This window comes from Chiloscyllium plagiosum, unplaced genomic scaffold (genome assembly GCF_037043375.1).
Source record: "Chiloscyllium plagiosum isolate Xiang-an unplaced genomic scaffold, Cpla_swu_hap1 HiC_scaffold_40, whole genome shotgun sequence".
Taxonomy (NCBI): Eukaryota; Metazoa; Chordata; class Chondrichthyes; order Orectolobiformes; family Hemiscylliidae; genus Chiloscyllium; species Chiloscyllium plagiosum.
The window spans coordinates 21,803,477-21,824,624 of record NW_028270178.1 but is presented as its reverse complement, the minus strand read 5'-3'; the positions used below and the strand labels follow the sequence as shown (position 1 = coordinate 21,824,624).

Here is a 21,148-nt window from a genome sequence, read left to right as displayed (position 1 = left end):
AATACAAATGTCTATTTCACCAAATAACTAACTTTACTAACTGCAATATTAAGATTATGGTTGATAATTAAATTGGGGAGAATCACCTCGAATTGACAGACCAGAATTCCGAACATTTAACATGGTGCTTTAATATACCATCCAAGCCTCTTTCTACCAAGTGCTCTAACGCTCAATAAGTATTCCACATTAATGAACTTCATTTGCCATTTCTTTTATTAGTGTAGATATTATTTCCGTATCTACTTCACAAAGTTCTTTATATCTGGATGCGTCTGTGTTCTCTATGTCAATAACATTGCTCACAAGTCCAGTTTCTAACATTAGGAGCATTTCTCTTACTTTAGTGTGATAGTGACAAACGTTCCGACTCGGCCAGGAGCCCAAACTCTGTCACACGTTGCTTGTTTCTTGTACTGTAACCTCTGGCCTTCCGATACAGCCACATGTTGCCTGACCTTTCCAGCTCCACATTCTATCCACTCTGACTTCCAGCATCTGCTGTCCTTACCATCTCCACATGTTAACTCTGTAATGCACCAAACTCAGAACTGTTTACCTTGCATTTACGAAGGATTGATGATCTGTTCCTCAATTACTTATTTTTCCAGTTAACGTTTAATTCCTGAAAAGAAATCTTCAGCTCTGAAACATATTAATTCTGAGCTCATGTTTACAATAAGGAACCCTTGAAAAACTGAACTCAATGAGATTGCAACACTCTTTTGTTTCATCCTGACCTTAGGTGGAATTGGTTAGGGCTTTTGGAGGTCAGTCATCTTAGTCACCATACACCTCTGCTGGCTTCTGCATGGTAGTACTTTGACCCTAAAATCTGCAGCTGCCTCAATGATGCCCTTCCTTTATCATAATTTCAAAATTAGAGATATAGATGTCCCTTGAATTCCAGCATCAACAGATTTCTGTATTTATCAATACCATGGACCAACCATTGACGAGAAAATGACCTGGCCCAGCCACACAAGTGCTGTAGTCACAGTAGTATGTCAGATACTCTGATAACTGTGACAGTAAGCTCCCTGACTGCCTCTATAATCCATGTCCACCATCCAGAAGCACAGGTCAGGGCTGGGATGGAATGATCTCCATGTACTGGCTGAGTGCAGCTCAAATGCAGCATTGAGTGTAACACTCACAGATCTCCACATTGTACAGGACAGACAACTGGTCCTAGTGATTGGCACACAGATCATTCAGTACTCACTCTCTTCACCAATGACACCATGACCAGCAATGAAAATCATCAACATGATCCAAACCAGTGCAAGTCTCATTTGAATAGCACTTTCCATGATCTCTCGGCAGAACAAGGACAGCAGATGCAGAGAAACACCATCACATGCACGTTCTCTTTCAAACTAGATTTAATTCTGACTGAAAAATATTGTCATTCCTTCACTGTTGCTGGGTAAAAAGATTAGATTAGATTTCCTACAGCATGGAAACAGGCCCTTCGGGCCAACAAGTTCACACTGACCCTCTGAAGAGTAATCCACCCAGACGCATTCCCCTAACAATTTAGGATAGCATGACAATTTAGTATGGCCAATTCACCTGACCTGCACATATTTGGATTATCGGAGGAAAGCCACGCAGACAATGTGCAAACTCCACACAGACAGACGACTGAGGCGGGAATTGAACCCAGGTCGCTGGTGCTGTGAGGCAGCAGGGCAAACCACTGAGCCACCATGCCATCCTGATTCTGCAACTGTACCCCAGAAACACAGTGAGCTTTCCTGTATCTCAGGAAATTTAGATGTTCAAAAAGGTAGATCTCCAATCCCATCAGAAAGGTGAATAGAGCTGGGCAATGAATATTGGCCCAGCTACGAAAGCTCACATTCCAATGGGACATTTAAAAATAACGCCCATTACAACAAGTGCAAGAGGATATTTCTGATCCCGAGAGGTGGCTAATGTCTCGGAGAATGTTTCGTCTGGCAGAGAGAAGGAGAAATGTCTGGGCTGAAAGAGTGGATGTTTGGTACTGAGCGGATAATCCCTATCATAGCTTATTTTACCAAATCCCATAAATTTCCGAATTCTTAATGGTTTCAAAGCCAGGAGACCGATCATATTGCCTCAGTTTTCTTTGCTAAGTACTGGTCTGTGTGTTAATGTTTCAAACTCCGGTAAACTACGGTGATTTGAGTGGACAATCCCTTGTCTTCAAAACTTGGATCAAATTTGGAGTGGATCATTTCATATCTGTGATAATGGACTCAGTATGGCGATATCCAATCCCAGATAAAGATCTAAAAAGGAAGCGGTTGGCGGCAGTACAGAGTTGGCTGTGCATGTGGAGCTTCATTTACTTTTTTTCATTGAAGGGATGTGAGTGTCGCTGGTTTGGTCAACATTCACCTCCTTTCCCTAATTGCCCAGAGGGCAGGTAACAGTCAATCAGGTTGTCGTGGGTCTGGAGTCACACGGTGGCGAGATGAGGTAAGGATGACAGATTGTCTTCTCTGAAGGACATTAGTGAACGAGATGGTTTTTCTTCCTGACAACTGTCAATTATTTCATTGTCATCATTCGACTCATTAAAATTCCACCATCTGCTATGGGGAATGTTGAACCCAGCTCCCCAGATCATTAGCTAAGTCTATTAATTAACAGTCTCGATATAGTCCCATTAGGACATTATCCTCCAACATCTTTAGTAATGGTGTGAATCCACAAAGATTTAACATTGGCACAGTAGTTAGCATTGCGGCCTCACAGTGCCAAGGACCTGGGTTTGATTCCACCCTTGAGTGATTGTCTGTGTGGAGCTTGCACATTCTCCCCATGTCTGCATGAGCTGCCTCTGGGTGCTCTGGTTTCCCCACACAATCCAAAGGTGAGCATGTTAGATGGGTTGGCTAAGCTAAATTGTCCTATAGTGCCCAGGATATCTGGTTAGGTGAGTTAATCATGATAAAACCACATGCATTGGGTGAGGTCTGGTTAGAATACTCTTCAGAAGTGTGCTGCAGATTCGATGGGCCAAATGACCTCTTTCCGCACGATAGGGTTTCTACGATGTTATCATAGAAACAGACTCTGATGATTGCCATGGAGAATGCTGGTTAGGTGGTGAAGATTCCGAGCCCCAGTGTGTTCTCTGAATCTGAGAGGGGATCTCTATTCACAAGGAGAGGTGTTTGGGAACATGAGCCTGGACACGAGGCAGGAAGGTTTGCTTAAACTCTGATAAAATGTGTGATTTCTAAACCAGAAAGTTGCTATGAACAATGCAGCATGAATTCAGGTTATATTTGAGTGGGAGCTGTAGTATACAGTGTACAGCCATGTGGGAGAGTCCCTGTCAAATGTTGCAGTGCTCATGGTTTCAGTGGGTATGCAGCTTGTGATATGGTGGTTCGATTCATTGCTGGATACTTCTGTGGTACAGATTGTCAGGATGCTCAATCCTGTCCATGAGGGAGGGACTCAATTCCCTATCAATTGTTCAGCAACAGTCATTCCTGGACAGTGTGGAGTGATTTAATGTCATTCATATAGTGTGGGTATACACTTCAGGGGACACTCTGAGCCATGGAGGCTCCAAAACCAAAGACAGAAATTTTGCAATCAATGTCCATGTTAGGTGCATCCCATTCATTGTTTTATTGATTTGAGGTGTCCTGATGTGGATGTTGTGATCTCAGGGGAATCTCCAGCCAGTCTGAGTAACCTATAAACCAGGTGAAATCAACCACTGCCAACTCCAACAAAAAAAAATCATTCAGCACATGGCTGTGCTTTGTGTGCACAATTTGCTGTTCTCATTCTTCCCCTTCTTTTTAAATTGCAAATGATTCATTTTGAGAGAGCTTGCTGCTATGGTTCAGATTCTTTAAACTTCATATGACATGGAGCAACATTTATCTTTGTGCTATTATTTTCAGTCTAAGCTCAGGCACGGAGAATGTTTGATCAGTAACTTCAAGTCTTTCTCTCTCTCTCTCTTGCAGTTAATCTAGTGGTGATTGTAATCTTAGCTCGGCAGAAGTGTGGTCTTTCTACATGCACCACTCACTATCTGGTGGCCATGGCAGCGTCTGATCTACTGTTCACTATTGTTTATTTCATCTTTCGCCGATTCCCTTACTATTATTATCCACTGTGTTTCCTGGACATCACTCCTGTTTGTACTGTTATCTATGTGCTTCACCTCTTGCTCATTGATTGCTCTGTCTGGTTCACTGTTGCTTTCTCTTTTGACCGATTTGTTGCGATTTGTTTTCATCAGATGAAAGCTAAGTATTGTACAGAGAAAACTGCAAAGCGGGTTGTAGCAACAATCTGCATTTTCTTTTCTTTAAAGAACATTCCCAACTACTTTCGATATATACCTCAAAAGATTATCAACAATGTTCCATGGCACTGTAAAACAAGGCCCAGTTATTATAATGACCGGTGGGAAAGTTTTCAATACTTTGAACATTTTTTAACACCAATGTTACCATTCACCTTTATTTTCTTTCTCAACATTCTGACTGCCAGACACATCTTCGAGGCTGTTAAGATGCGTAAGGGACTGAGGGGTCAGAGAAAAACAGAGAATGATCCAGAGATAGAGAGCAGAAAAGATTCTGTGATTTTACTGTTTGCCATTACCACCAGCTTCATACTTCTGTGGATTCTGTGTGTTTTAAGGTTCTTTCGAGCTGGTGATTCCTTGAATTACGCTAATTATTATCTCTTTGAAGAAGTCGGATATATGCTGCGGAACCTCAGTTGCTGCACAAATGCGCTTATTTATGTGGTGACGCAGAAAAAATTCAGAGACCAGTTAAAGTATGCAGCAAAATATCCAGTTATAAAAATAATTCAATTGGTGAATAAATCCAAGTCACTGACAGACAACAGTAGACACAGCAGATAATGGAATGACGAGTCCACGTGAGGCATGTTCAGAAGGAGAAGGAGGAACACCAACGGGACAACACTCATTTTCTAATGGGCAAGGATGACTCAATCTGAGGGACAAAACAAAAGCGACTGCAGGAACAAAATCAGTGTAAAGTACTGTCAGCAAGGAGCAACAGTCAGTAGAAAGCTGGACAACAAAAGCAAAACTGAAAGAGGAGTTAGACATGCACCAAAGATACAATCATTCAAAGCAATCCGTTCTCAGTAGGTGACACGGACACATAAATCAATGAGCTGGAGGAAAGGATCATCGTTCACTATCGGCCCAGAGTGTAAGACGCAGCGACAGAGTCCTCTCCATTCTTCCTCACTGAATTAACTGATCCACACATCGTGACAAAGGGAGGAAAAAATAAAGAGTGTTATAAGGAGAAAATAATGTCTTGTAAAAACATTCTGTGCCCTTTGATTGTAAGTTTATTTTCAACAGTAATTTACTTCATTTCCATTCAATCCCTGGTATCATTCTGTTTCTTTAATCCTGCCTTTCCATGAACCAGCTGATGGGTTAGTGGGGAATCCAAGGCCAACCAGACGGACTCCTGGACTCTCTCTCCCTCTGCACCTTCCTATGACCCAGCTCCCCTTTCGATTTAAGATGCTCCTTCAAATCTGCCTCTTTATATCAGTTACTGTCACCTGACCTAACATCACGTTCGGTGGGTGAACATCAGCTCTGTTTAATTTGTCATGACAAATGTCTTTATAAAATGTCTTTGGGGATTATGTTGAGTTAAAGTGGACAGTGATGGTACTGTCGTGGTGAGTATAACTGCCTTCCAAGCAGATGAACGGGGTTTGATTCCCGGCAATGGCAAGTTGTGATTTTAACATTGATCAACCGGAAATCGAAAAGAGAAATTTGATCAAGATGAGAATCCAAACAGCTTTCATTCCAAGACAATATTTTCTCACAACCCATCCTTCCCTCCTTCTAATCCTTCTAATCCCACTAAAAATGACTGTGGCTGTGATCCATCTCTGGGGAAGTCGACCCACAGGAAGAGGGAGCTGGGAGCTGACTGGATGATCTGGGTCTTGGGTGGAATGGGCGTCTATGAGTGACAGACCTGGGGGTATTTCAAATAGGTTCTGGCAACCACTGTCCCTTTCACCATGTGCACTGAGCAGGGAGTGAGTATCTGTGTGTTTCTGTCTGTATCTGTGTGAGGGTGTGGGGTGTGTTTTAATGTCAATCCCAGTTTGATCCTTTAATACTCCCCATTCCCTCCCTGAACCATCTCCTCCTAAAGGAGGCCCCTGGAGCAGGGTATGTCCACAATGGGAAAGAGGGAGTGTGAGAGACCCTCGAGTGAGCTGGGACCAACCAGAATAGAAAGTATCACCACTTTAATCTCATCATGTCTTTCCTTAACTCCTGTTTATCTCTGAGTGATCCTCTTTTCTGTCTACCTCTCATACATTCCACTTCTCTCTCAATCTTTTTTCTTTCTCACACTATCTCTCTCTTTTTACTGATACTCTTTCTTTTTGCCTTTTTCTCTCCTACTTCGTCTTTCGACTTGTGGATATTTTTCCCACTATCTTCCTTTCTTTCTTCTTGTTTCACTTTCTCTCTTTCTTTCCTTCCCTATTTTTGTCTTTCAATCCTGAAACTGCAGCCCTCCAACACCAATTTTGCGCACCCCACTTCGGCAAATTTTGCAGTCCCACAAACTTAGCACCCCCCGTCCATTGTCCCTGTCCAATTGCCCTCCCCTTGGGTCTTTCTTCACCCTTGAACTGCCCATTCTGTACTTCCTACATTACACATCCACTGTATATCAGAGACACTCTGTGTCTCCATCCATCCACAATACTCTCCATGCCATGTCCCTGCCCCTGGGGTGGGTGACAAAAGGAGCATATGTAGAGACAAAACTGTCCTTTGACTGCCTGCTGTAATGTCAGAGATTTATTCAGCACATAAACCGACCCTACAGGCCAATCTGTCCACACTAACCATATTCCAAGACCAAGAAGTTCCACCTACCTGTGCTTGGTCCGTATCCTTCCAAACATTTCGTATTCATTAACTTATCCAAATGCACATTTTGAGAAGGCAAATCTTAATGGCGAGGTCCTGGGAGTGTTGCTGATCAAAGACACCTTTGATTTCAGGTTGACAGTTCCTTGAAAATAGAGTCACAGGTAGATAGGATCGTGAAGAATGCATTTGGTATGCTTTCCTTTGTTGGTCAGAGCATTGAGTATAAGAGTTGCAAGGTCATGTTGCAGCTGTACAGGACATTGGTTCGGCCAGTTTTGGAATGCTGCATTCAGTTCTGGTCTCCTTCTTATCGAAAGGATGTTATGAAAACTGAAAGGGTTCAAAAAAGTCCTACAAGGATATTGCCAGTGTTGAAGACTTTGAGGCTGAATAGTCTGGGGCTGTTTTCCCTGGAACATTGGAGGCCGAGGAGAGACCTTATAGAGATTTATAAAATCATGTGGCATGGATAGGTTCAAACAAGAGGTGAGAAGGGAAAGATTTAAAAGGGACCAAAAGGGCAACGTTTTCATGCAGAGAATGGTGTGAATATAGAATGAGCTGCCTGAGGAAGCGGTGGAGGCTGGCAAAATTACTGCATTTAAAAGACAAGGAGAAACTGACGACTGCAGATGATGGAGATCAGTGTCGAGAGTGTGGTTCTGGAAAAGTACAGCAGATCATTCCTGATGAAGTCTTATGACCGAAACGTCGATTCTCCTGCTCCTCAGATGCTGCATGACCTGCTGTGCTTTTCCAGTACCACACTCCTGACAACATTTAAAAGGCATCTTTATGGGTAAATGAACTGAAAGGGCTTAGAGGGATATGGGCCAAGTGCTGGCAAATGGGACAAGATTTAGTTAGAATATCTGGTTGGCTTGAACGAGTTGGACGGAAGGGGTTTTCTCTTGCTGTTCATCTCTATGACTCTCTGCCTTTTAAACGTTAGAACTGTACCTGCATACATCACTTTCTCTGGCAGTTCATTCCAGCACGCAAACCACTATCTGTGCAAAAAAAGAGTTGCCCCTTATATCCTTCTTAAATCTTTCTCTTCTCATTTTAAAGTATGCCCCTACTTTTGATAGGGAAAAGACCCTCATCATTTCCCTTATCTATACACCTTAAGATTGTATAAACCTCAATAAGGTCATCCCTCCACCTCCAATGTTCCAGTGAGAAACAGTCTAACCTTTCTTGTCTATTTTTAGATCTCAAACCCTCCATTCCCGGCGACTTCTTGATAAATCTTTGTTGGACCCCCTCCAGTTTGATCTTTCCTTAACAGGTCACCAGAATTGCCCACATTAATCCAGCAGAGGCTTCCCCAACACTCTGTAAAACGTCAAGGTTCACATCCCAACTGCTATACTCAATGGTCTGAGCAATGAAGGGAAGACTGCTAAAAGCCTTCTTAACCACCCTGCCTACTCTCTAACGCAAATTTCAAAGAATTATGTACCTGAACCCCGAGGCTTCTCTGCTGTACAACACTGCCACTAATTCCTGTCCTTGTGTGTTTTACTAAAATGCAATCCCTCACACGTTTTCAAATTAAACTCCATCTGATACTCCTCAGTCCATTGAAGCAAATGATCAAGATCTCTTTGCAATCTTTAGTAGCATTCTTCACTGACCACTTCACCAGCCATTTTGGTGCCTTCCGCAAACTAACTAACCATGCTTTCTATATTGTCATCACAATCATTTATATAAATGACAAACAAAAGTGGATCTTGTACCGATCCTGATGGAACACCGCTGGTCACAGACCTCTTGTCCAAAAAATATACCTCTGCTATCAGTGACTGTCTGTTCCCTGTCATGAAGCCAAATTTGGATCCAATTAGCAAGCTCATCCTGAATCCCATGTGATCGAATTTTACTAACTGGTCACGATACAGAGCCTTGTCAAAGGCTTTGCTGTTGCTCAAGTAAACAATGTCTACCACTCTGTCAACATCAACTATTTTGGTCACTTCTTAAAGAACTTAATCAAATTTTGTGAGACATGATTTTCCTCACACAAAACCATGCTGCCTATCCCTGTTCAATCCTTACCACTCAAAATGCATATAAATCCCAACTTTCAGAATCATCCCCAAAGTCAGACTCACAAGCCTATAATTTCCTGGCTTCTCCTTACATCCCTTCTTAAACAATGGCACAACATTAGCCATCCTGCAGTCCTCTGGTATTTCAAACGTGTATCTGGATGATACAAATAATTCTGCCCCACAACTTCCTCCCCAATGCCCCACCATGTCATGGATACACTTGATTAGTCCTCGAGATTTATCTATCTGTATGTCTTCTAAGACCTCCAGCACTTTCTCTTCTGTCATGTTAAACCTGTTTTCAAAACATCAATATTTATTTCACTTCGGGCCTCTATCACAACTAATGCAAAATATTCACCTCCTGAGTTTCAACACAAAGATAACCTTGTTAATCTTTAAGAGGTCTTGCTCTCTGGAGTTGCTGTCTGGCTCTTAATGTCGTTGTAGAATCTTTTTGGATTATCATGAACATTATCTGCCAGAGATATCTCACATCTCTCTTTCCCTTCCTAATTCCACAGGCCCTTCCTAATTCCTGAGGAAGGGCCTGTGCCCGAAACGTCGAATCTCCTGTTCCCTGGATGCTGCCTGACCTGCTGTGCTGTTCCAGCAATAAAGTTTCAACTAATTTCTTTCCTCACAATGCTCCAATACACTTTATAGCCTTCAAGAGATTCAGTTGATCCCAATTGTCTGTATCCAACATATGATTATTTGTTATTCTTGACTACAACTTCAATACATTTATTCACTAATTGTTCCATAATCTTACCAGCCTTGCCTTTCACTCTGACAGGAACAACATGGTCCGAACACTTCTTACCACGTTTTTCAGGTTGGTGCCGGATTAGGAAAATTAAACTCACCTGCTATTACAACATTATTATTCTTACATATATTTGAGATCTCAACATGTTTTCTTCTCCATTTCCTTCTGACTACTGGGGGGCCTGTGGTCCAATCCCATCAAGGTGAACATCCCTTTTTTATTTCCCACGTCAAACCATAGATTTTCACTAAATGGTCCCTCAGTTATATCTGCATTAAGTACAGTAGCAATTGAGTATCTGTGATTGCATATCTAAACAACCTAAACCCGTCCATTAGATTCCAATCTGCAGTTCACTCCCTAGTGTTGTTTAATCCGATGTGAACCATACCATACCCTTCGACTATACTCTAATCTGGAACTCACTCCGTGGTACCTGTTACTCTGTATATTGATCCTCCTCCTCCCTTCCTCAATCAAAAATGCTGTCCCTCCTCCTGCCTTGCCTCTATTTCTATCATTTCTATAACATCTGAAACCCAGAACATTGAGCAGCTTGTCTTGTCCTTGCCTCAGCCACGTTTCTGTAATCACTCAAACAGGCGAGTTCTATGTTGCTACATATACCCTGAGTTCATCAGCCTTATTTGGATAGAAATAAATGCAGCTTAATTCTTCAGAAATACTTTGGGCTCTGAATTGCTATTGTCTATCTTTTCTAAATTATCTTGTTCTTTTCCGATTCAGTACCATTCACATCTTTCTGTCTGTTTTCAATGTTACATAGGAAATCCCCACCTGCCCCTTCCCCAACACAAAGGGTTCATAGCCTCTCGAAACAGAACCCACCAGGATATAGGTCCCTTCCCTGTTCAGGTGAAACCCTCCCTTTTTGAACAGGCCATTTCTGTCCCAGAAGACATCCCAATGATCCTCAAAAATGAGTCCCTGCACATTTCACCACCTCTTCAGCCATTGATTTGTCTGCCCTGTTCTTCCCTCATTTGAAATTGGGACCGGAAGTAAACCAGAGATTACTACTTGTGATGTTCTGTTTCTTTAAAATTCTACCCAAGCTCTTCGACTCACTCCACAAAGCCCTAACCCTTGTTTTGATGATGTCATTCCCTCCCAATGTATACAACAACTTCCGGCTTCTCACTCTCCGCTTTCACAATATGCTTCACATCTTTTGAGATGTCCTTCACTCTGGCACCATACTGGGTTCACACCTACTGCTGCTAAATCTCTTCTCTGTGCCCCTGACAGGACGGCCCCCTGTAACAATGGTTCTTTACATCTTCACAAACCCATTTAACATAAGATTAATTCTTAGTGCCAAGATCTGACTAGTACTTCTGTTTTCCTCTGAGGGACTTTCGCTTTCAACAGTACACAAAATTGAATATCTCTTTAAAAGAGGAATAGGAGACTTCTGGTCTACCCTCTTATCTTTCCTGACAGTCAATCATCTATCGTACTGACCCTGCTGTGTAATCAGTTCTCTAAATATACTTGTCATCACACTCAGTGTCTCCTGTATGCCCTCAGGGTGGCGGCACGGTGGCTCAGTGGTTAGCACTGATGCCTCACAGCGCAAGATCCCAGGTTCGATTCCAGCCTCTGGCAACTGTTTATGTGGAATTTGCATATTCTCCCCGTGTCTACGTGGGTTTCCGCCAGTGGCTCCGATTTCCTCCCACAGTCCAAAGATGTGCAGGTCAGGTGGATTGGCCATCGTGTTCGGTGCATTAGTCAGAGGAAAATGGGTCTGGGTGGGTTACTCTTCAGAGGGTCGGTGTGGACTTGTTGGGCTGTAGGGAACCTAATCAGTACCATTAATACGAATAAAGCAGCTCTCAACAGTACCTTATATATAAAATGTAATCACAGATTAATATGAACCATGTAGAGAAAATATTAGACTTAAAACATCAAACACTGAACTGAACAAATAAAAAAAAAAGACTCCTCCTCAAATAATCCAACAATCGGCATTTTATCTCTGGATTAAAACAACCTTTCCAAGTCATCCATGTGCAGGCCTCTCTGGAAGCTCTGTGTGTTAACCGTCTCTCCCCTTTCTTTGTCTTTTTATCCATCATTTTGATTTTGTCAAATTCTACCCACCACTGATAATATGCTCACGGATCTGTAGATCCCTGGCTTTTCCTTACTACCTTTATTCAATAAAGGCAACACCAGGCACCATCCAGTATTTCAGCACCTCACCCGTGGCTTTCAATTATACAGTTATATCTGAAATAGGGCCAGCAAACTCTTCCCACAGACTGACATTATGAAAGATCTGAGATTTGTTTAATGCAGGACTGTGTGAGGTGAAGTGCCCAAACAGCACAGCTTCCCATCCACTCACAAACGACATCACGGACAGCACAGACAGTAACATATTGGAGGATTAGGACAAATCACTAACACTGGAGAATTCGTTCAGAAGAATAAAACTCCCAGAATCAGTGAACCAGTATGTTGCATTTGTCTCGATGGGACTTGACCAGCCATGACTCGCTCGTGGTTTGTGGGCGGCACGGTGGCCCAGTGGTTAGCACTGCTGCCTCACAGCGCCTGTAGACCCGGGTTCAATTCCCGACTCAGGCGACTGACTGTGTGGAGTTTGCACATTCTCCCCGTGTCTGCGTGGGTTTCCTCCGGGTGCTCCGGTTTCCTCCCACAGTCCAAAAAATGTGCGGGTCAGGTGAATTGGCCATGCTAAATTGCCCGTAGTGTTAGGTTAAAGGGGTAAAGGTAGGGGTATGGGTGGGTTGCACTTCGGCGGGTCGGTGTGGACTTGTTGGGCCAAAGGGCCTGTTTCCACACTGTAAGTAATCTAATCTAACTCTGCTTGGCAGCATGTCTGAATCCATGAGTAAACGCATCCCTGTCCACACGTGGAAGGGGTTAAGGCAGCAGGCCGACCCCACTGTGCCTCTGTCATTGACCAAGGTGAAACCACACTGAGCCCACTGTGTCTCTGTCACTGATCCGTACGAGAGCCCACTTATCCCACTGTGTCTCTGCTTCTGACTCAGGTGAGACCACACTGACCCCACTGTTTCTCTGTCACTGTCCAAGGGGAGACCACACTGACCCCACTGTTGCTCTATCACTGACCCAGGGGTGACCACACTGTGTCTCTGTCACTGACCCAAGGGAGTCCACACTGATCCAACGTGTCTCAGTCACTGACCAAGCGGAGGTGACACTGAACCCACTGTGTCTCTGTTCCTGAACCTGGGAGACTACACTGACTCCACTGTGTCTCTGTCATTGACCCAGGGTAGTGCACACTGACCACATGGTGTCTCTGTCACTGAACTGGGGAGACCACACTGACCCCGCTGTGTCTTTGTCACTGACCCAGGAGAGACTGCACTGACCTCTGCTGTGAGCATCACTCTATATCACAAAGCAGCCATCCAACTAACTAAGAATCATACAACGGGGAGAGTGGAGTAATTCCTGATGAAGGACTTATGCTTGAAATGTCAACCCTCCTGCTTCTCGGATGCTGGCTGACTGGCTGTGCTTTTCTAGCACTGCATGTTTTGATTGAGAATTACACAATCCTGTCACGACACATAGGTGCCATTTGGCATATCAAATCCGCACCAACCCATCAAACAGCATTCCACCAGACCTATCCCCTCCCCACACTATCCCTATAACCCTGCATTTCCCATGTCTAACCCACCGAGCCTGCACAACTGTGAACAATATGGACAGCAATGTTGAAAGTGTTCATACTTCTGAGGCTCCTAACAGTGACACATGTTCTGTGTTATATCATTGAAATAATTCATGTTGTTATTTCAGGGGGCAGGTGCTGCCTTCTCACAGGATGGTGAAAGGAAGATAGAGAACGCAGTGTACATTTCTATGAAATGAAAGTTTTATTCCTTGAGAAAATGGCGGTTGATTCCTCCTCCTTACCCACAGGGGGAGCGGATTTGTATTGCTTCATAGCCCTGTCTTGGTCTCCTCTTGCCTCCTCCCCCGCCTCCTTGTCAGTCCTTCTCCATGGGGGCGGCCATCTTGGGGTGACATCACTGCGCAGCCTCTTGCGATTTTGCGTCACTCAGGTCATTGTGAGACTGTCAGAAATAACAGAATTAATTGTCCCAGAAACAAAAATCTTCAGCTTGTGTAGTGGCTGGTGAGGCCAGTAGATGGTGGCATTTTATCACTTTAAACACAAGAGGGACAAACAGACAGGGAGAGTCAGAGACATCAATTAAAAAGCAATGCATCAAATAGTTAATTCAAACTTCACTCCAGGACAAACTATGTCCCATTCCAGGCAGAAGTGGGCACACACACAAAACACGCAGATGCACGTCAACAAGCTTCTCGACTCACGACACTATAGACTAGAATGCCAGGCACATCAGATACATAGGAACACCATCAGTTGACAATTCCACATCAAGCCACTCTCCCCGGCTTAGAAAAAGTCTCGAGTCTACAAGTGCCATTGGTTGAAAATCCTGGAACTCCCTCCTTTGGTGCGTTAACCTGCACCAAATGATTGCAGCAATAACCCATCCTCATCTTTCCCACAGCAATTATCTTTGAGCAATAGTCCTTGGCACAGTGGGAGGGGGAGTTGAAGCATTCAGCCACAAGGAATGGGATTGGTTGGTGCGGGTGTCCTGGAGATGCTCTCTGAAGCATTCTGCAAGTAGGCATCTTGTCTCCCCATTGTAGAGGAGACCACATCGGGAGCAACGGATGCAGTAAATGATGTGTGGAACTGCAGGTGAAATTTTGATCGATGTGGAAGGCTCCTTTGGGGCCTTGGAGAGAGGTGAAGGGAGAGGTGAGGGAGGAGTTATGGGCGCAGATTTTGCAATTTCTGCCTCGGCAGAGGAAGGTGCCAGGAGGCGAAGGGGGGTTGTTAGTAGGCGTGGACCTGACTAGATAGGTTTGGAGAAAGTGAGGACTGCAGGTGTTGGGGATCAGAATCGAGAGAGTATGGTGCTGGAAATTCACAGTAGATCGAGAAGCAGGAGAAACAACATTTCAAGCATAATTCGTAAAGAAAGGCTTATGCTTGAAACTTTGACTGTTCTGCTCCTCGGATGCTGCCTGACCCGCTGTGCTTTTCCAGTGCCACACTCTCCATCTTCGAAGATTTGCTCTCCGCTGCTTCCCATTCCTTATTTACATGTTGATGGCAGCACAGGGATTTCTGGAGCACGACAAATGAGATACTGCTCCCTTTGGAAACTTGAATTAATGACAGAAGCTACTGGAAACACTGAAGACTTCCAACAGTGACTGCACAGATGGGGAAAGAGGATTAATGTGTCAGATCCAGCCTCAAACAATCAGTGGTGCTGAGTTTTACATTTTATCATGAAATTAACATTTTCTCTATTTCAAATCTTTCAGACTAATGCTCAATTATTTTGCAAAATTGTGCTCAATTTTGAATAAAATCGAACTGGACAAGTTCACAAATATCCAAACAACATTCTTTATAATGTACAGCCTGTTTTATTTCTCAATCTGAACCTATTACAAACTGAGTTGTCAGTGTACAGACGGAATCTATTTGCTCACATGAGCTGGTTTATTGACCTTGACAGATTCTGAGCATTTCTGCAAGGTGGCTGCAGTTACCATTCCTGGACAGTAGAGATTTCTAACCTGCGGAACAGTGAAGTTCCCGGATCAAAGACATCGCAACAACAGAGAATAATTATTACCCGCGTGTTGGACAGTATGAGGGAGGGAGAAGCAATAATTGTCGCCCTCGTGTTGGACAGTGTGAGGGAGCGAGAGACAACAATTATCGCCTTGGGGTTGGACAGTGTGACTGAGCGAGAGATAATAATTATCGCCCTCGCGATAGACAGTGTGAGGGAGGGAGAGACACTTATTATCGCCCTCGTGTTGGACAGTGTGAGGGAGGGAGAGACAATGATTATCGCCCTCGTGTTGGACGGAGTGAGAGAGGGAGGTAGAGGCGATAATTGTCACCCTCATGTTGGACAGTGTGAGGGAGGGAGAGACAATAATTAAAACCCTCTTGTTGAACAGTGTGAGGGAGGGAGAAACAATAATTATTGCCCTCATGTTGGACGGTGTGAGAGAGGGAGAAACAATAATTATCGCCCTCATGTTTTACAGTGTGAGGGAGGGAGAGATAATTATTATCGCCGTCGTGTTCGACAGTGTGAGGGAGGGAGAGGCAATAATTACCGCCCTCGTGTTGGATAGTGCGAAGGAGGGAGACAATAATTATCGCCCTCGTGCTGGACCATGTGAGGGAGCGAGAGACAATAATTATCGTTTCCGTGTTTGACAGTGTGAGAGAGGGAGAGACAAGAATTATTGCCCTCATTTTGAACAGTGTGGTGGTGTGTTTGAGAGGCAATAATTATCGCCATAGTGTTGGACAGTGTGAGGGAGTGAGAAGCAATAATTATCGCCCTCATGTTGGACAGTGTGAGGGAGTGAGAGGCAATAATTATCACCATCATTTAGGACAGTGTGAGGGTGTGAGAAATAATAATTATTGCCCTCGTGTTGGACAGTGTGAGGGAAGGAAGGAGAGATAATAATTATCGCCCTCTTATTGGGCAGTGTGAGGGAAGGAGGGAGAGACAATAATTATCGCCCTCGTGCTGGACAATGTGAGGGAGTGAGAAACAAATTCAAGAATCTCTCCGCGCTCCCCCCCAATAACCACCATCATTAACTTCAGGAACGGCACTTTACCGACACAGTCCTCTCTTCCTCCGACTCTGCTCCTTTCTGGCTGGGACCAGCCGTCGCAGCCATTTTAGCTCCAGGCCCCGCCCCCTCGGGCCCCGCGAGATGGCGAGATGGCGGTTAACGGCCGCTCTCGTGCGCCGAGTGACCGTTAGCAGATGCTTCAAGGGAAACTCTTTATAGAGAAACAAACCTTTCAGGGGAGAAAACACAAAAGCGGCCGACTCCAGATGCGGACAAACACAATAATATGGATCAGAATGAAATCTCCTCACAGAGAGGTGAAAGTGAATTTTGTGTCCCCGCATAAAGTTTCAAAACACATTGCCGCGAAGGACGGCCGCCCCCCGGGACTCGAAACATTATCTCTGCTTTATCTCTGTCTGGGCAGATGCTGCCAGACCTGAAAGACAGTAACAGATACTCAGTGGGGTGAGTCCTCGTATAGGATTCTCTGAAGGTTCAGTTGGCGGCTGGAATGCAATGGGGAACAAATGTGTGAGGTTATGCACTGGATTAAAAGGAGAGAAGGTCCTGGGGGCGGCGGTACTGAATCCTCTTTTACACATCTCTTTCTGGAATGTGCTTTTGCAAAGGATGTCTGAAAAAGATGCAGTGCTTCTGTTAAGGTTTATCCCAACACCAATAGCATGACACATTAGAGGTACAGTTTGCAGATGACACAAAAATTGGAGGTTTGTGGACAGCGAAGAAGATTACCTCAGATTACAACAGGATCTGGACCAGATTGGGCCAATGGGCTGAAAAGTGGCAGATGGAGTTTAATTCAGATAAATGTGAGTTGCTGCATTTTGGGAACGCAAAACTTAGCAGGACTTATACACTTAATGGTAAGGTCGTAGGGAATGTTGCTGAACAAAGAGACTTTGGAGTGTAGTTTCATACTTCGTTGAAAGTGGAGTTGCAGATCGATAGAATAGTGAAGAAGGCAGTTGGTATGCTTTCCTTTATTGGTCAGAATATTGAGTACAGGAGTTGGGAGGTCATGTTGCAGCTGTACAGGATGTTGTTGACGACACCTTTGGAATATTGTGTGCAATTCTGGTCTCCATCCTATCGGAAGGATGTCATGAAACTTGACATGGTTTGGAAAAGATTCACAAGTGTTGAAGGATTCGAGTTGTAGGGAGAGGCTGAACAGGCTGGGGCTGTTTTCACTGCAGCGTCAGAGGCTGAGATGTGACTTTGTAGAGGTTTCTAAAATCATGAGGGTCATGGATAGCGTAAATAGACGTGTTTTTCCCTGGGGTCGGGGAGTCCAGAACTAAAGGGCATGATTTAGGGTGAGAGGAGAAAGATATAAAAGAGTCTGAAGGGACATTTTCTTTATGCAAAGTGTGGTGCATGAGCTTCCAGACAAAGTGGTGGAGGCTGGTACAATTACAACATTTAAAAGGCATCTGATGGGTATATAAATAGGACGTGTTTTTAGGGATGGGGCCAAGTGCTGGAAAATGGCACTACATTGGATTGGGATATCTGACTGGCATGGACGAGTTGTACCAAAGCGTCTGTTTCCTTTGTGTACATCTTTATGTCTCTCTACTATGTGGGCTGTTCCCCAGGGTGCACACTGAGACAAATATCTACTTAACCTGGAGGAACATCAACTCGGTGAAATATGCTATTTCGTTTGCCTGGAATTTGTTGGATTTCCAGAGCCCTGACCGAATGTCACAGACTGGCACATTGCATGGTCCAGGTCTACGTGCTGTGGGATATAGACATAAAGCTCGGGTCAGCTGCCGCCAAGGCACAGTGGGGAAAGTCCACCGCTTGAGAAATTTTTCAACAGTTAAAGGTGGGATCTGATCATTTATGGGATCATTCAGGTAGGTCATCTTTATGTAAATATTGACTTTTGAACGTAAGAAATGTTTTTCATTTGTTTGGTAGGGTTGAGTCAAACTGTGATGTTTGTTTGGTTTCTTCACCAAAGCAATGTTTTTGAAAGTAAAAGTAAGTACTAATCTGAAGGAGTTGGGCGATAAGACCAGGGTGAAGGTCCGACTCAGGACGATCTGTTGGAGAAGGTTTCCCATCACCTGTCCTGTGGAGAAGGGCTAGCAGCCAGGACATCAAGATCTTACTTCCATTAATGTGACCACACACCAGTCAGAATATTTCAGTCCCGAAATAAATCATTCACTCTGATGGAGAATAGAGAAACCACTAACCAATTAGTGAAGAGCTTTACTATCCAATTCTTGAAACTGTTGCTCTTCCGGTGATTCATCGTTCTGCCCTGTGTATTGGAAGATAACAGGTGGAGGAGCTGCATTAAAAAGGGAGACAGAAAGCAGGAAACATATGCCAGTTAGCGTATCATGTCACATGGAATCTGTTGGAAGGTATTATAGATTATATTTAGATTACATTACAATGTGGAAACAGGCCCTTCGGCCCAACAAGTCCACACCGACCCGCCGAAGCGAAACCCACCCATACCCCTACATTTACCCCTTACCTAACACTACGGGCAATTTAGTATGGCCAATTCACCTGACCCTGCACATCTTTGGACTGTGGGAGGAAACCGGAGCACCCAGAGGAAACCCACGCAGACACAGGGAGAACGTGCAAACTCCACACAGGCAGCCGCCTGAGGTGGGAAATGAACCCAGGTCTCTGGCGCTGTGAGGCAGCAGTGCTAACCACCGTGCCACCGTGCCGCCCGCACGGGGTTGTGTCTTTGGGGTCCTGAAGGGAGAGGGTGATCAGCTCCATATCGTGATCCATATTGGTAACAACGAAATATGTAGAAAGAGGGAGAGGGATGTAAAGCAGGACTTCAGGGAGCTAGGATGGAAGTTGAAAGCTCGAACAAGCAGAATTGTTTTCTCTGGTTTGTTACCCGTGCCACGTGATAGCTAGGGAAGGAATAGGGAGAGATATCAGCTGAACATGTGGCTGCAGGGATGGTGCAAGAGGGAGGGTTTCAGGTATATGGATATTTAAGGCTCATTCTGGGGAAGATCCGACGTCTACAAACAGGACAGTACAATGGTGACTGAAAGAACTTTTGACGAGGACTTGTTTACTGAAGTGGTATGGGCTGAGGTTAGAAACAGAAGAGGAGAAGTCCCACTGCTGGGAGTTTTTAAAATAGGTTTCCGTAAAGTTTAAGAAATATGAGGAGAGGATTGGCAAAATGATTCTGGGTAGGAGTGAAAGGAACAGGGTGGTCATTATGGGGCTTCAACTTCGCCAATATTGACTGGAAATGCTCTAACTCTATTACATCGGATACAACAGTTTTTGTCCAATGTGTGCAGAAGGGTTCCCTAACACAGGTATATAAGGGGCCGACAAGAGGGGTGGCCACATTGGATCTGGTACTTGGCAATCAACCACGTCAGGGGTTTGATTTAGTTGTAGATGAGCACTTTGGAGAGAGTGCTAAAATTCGATTGTGTTCAGTTTAGCGATGGAAAGCGATCGGTACATGCCACATGGGAAGTGTTGGAGACGGGAGACGGGCAATTATAATGCGATTAGGCAAGACTTAGGAAACACAGAATGGATTAATAAAATTCAGGGGAAGGGGACAATCGAAATATGGAGCTGGTTTAAGGAACAGATATTGCGTGTCCTTGATAGATATGCCCCTGTCAGGCAAGGAGAAAGTGATAAGGTAAGGTAAGTTTGGTTTACTAAATAAATTGTAACTCTTGTTCAGCGGAAGAGGGAGGTTTATGTGACATTGAGACAAGACGGTTGAGATAAGACGATGGAGAGCTACAGATTAGCTAGGAAGGATTTGAAGAGAGAGTTAAGAGAGCAAGGAGGGGATATGAACAGTTTTTACCAGGTAGAATAAAGGAGAACCATAAAGCTTTCTATAGGTCTGTGAGGAATAAAAGAATGACTAGTGCAAGAATAGGGCCAGTCAAAGACAAAAAGTGGGAAGTTGCATGTGGACACTGTGGAGATCGGAGAGGTGCTAAACGAATATTTCTCATCTGTTTTCGCTCAGGAAAAGGAAAATATTGTAGATGAGTAGGCTAAGTTAAGGGATAGAAAGGATTATTAAAGAGGAGGTGCTAAAAATTCTGGAAGATGTGAAATTAGATAAGTCCCCAGGGCCAGATGGGATTTATCTGAGGATCTTGGGAAGCTAGGGAGGCGATGGTGGAGCCTTTAACCTTGATCTTTGAGTCGTCATTGTCTACAGGTTCAGTACCGGGGGACTGGAGGATTGCAAATTTTGTGCCCTAGTTCAGGAAGGGCAGTAAATATGACCCAGATAGTTATAAACCAGTGAACCTTATGTCTGTTGTAACAAATGCTTTGGAAAGGATTATAAGGGATAGGATTTATAATCATCTAGCAAGCAACAATTTGATTGGAGATAGTCAACACAGTTTTGTCTAGGGCAGATCGTGTCTCACAAATCTCACTGAGTTTTTGAGAAGGTAAACAAGTACGTGGATGAGGGTAGGGCAGTTGACGTGGTGTTAATGGGCTTCAGTTAAGCCTTTGATAAGGTTCCACGTTGTAAGAGTCTGGATAAATTGCGGAGGCATGGGATTGAGGGTGATTTAGCAGTTTGGATTAGAAATTGACTTTCTGTAAGAAGGCAGTGAGTGGTAGTTGATGGAAAATATTCAGCCTAGAGTCCAG

General features: G+C 44.1%; 1 pseudogene; it reads right to left on the bottom strand.

The window, feature by feature from the left end:
* Window positions 1–21,148, bottom strand: part of LOC148138401 (uncharacterized) — a 47,459-nt pseudogene that overhangs the window by 15,630 nt on the left and 10,681 nt on the right.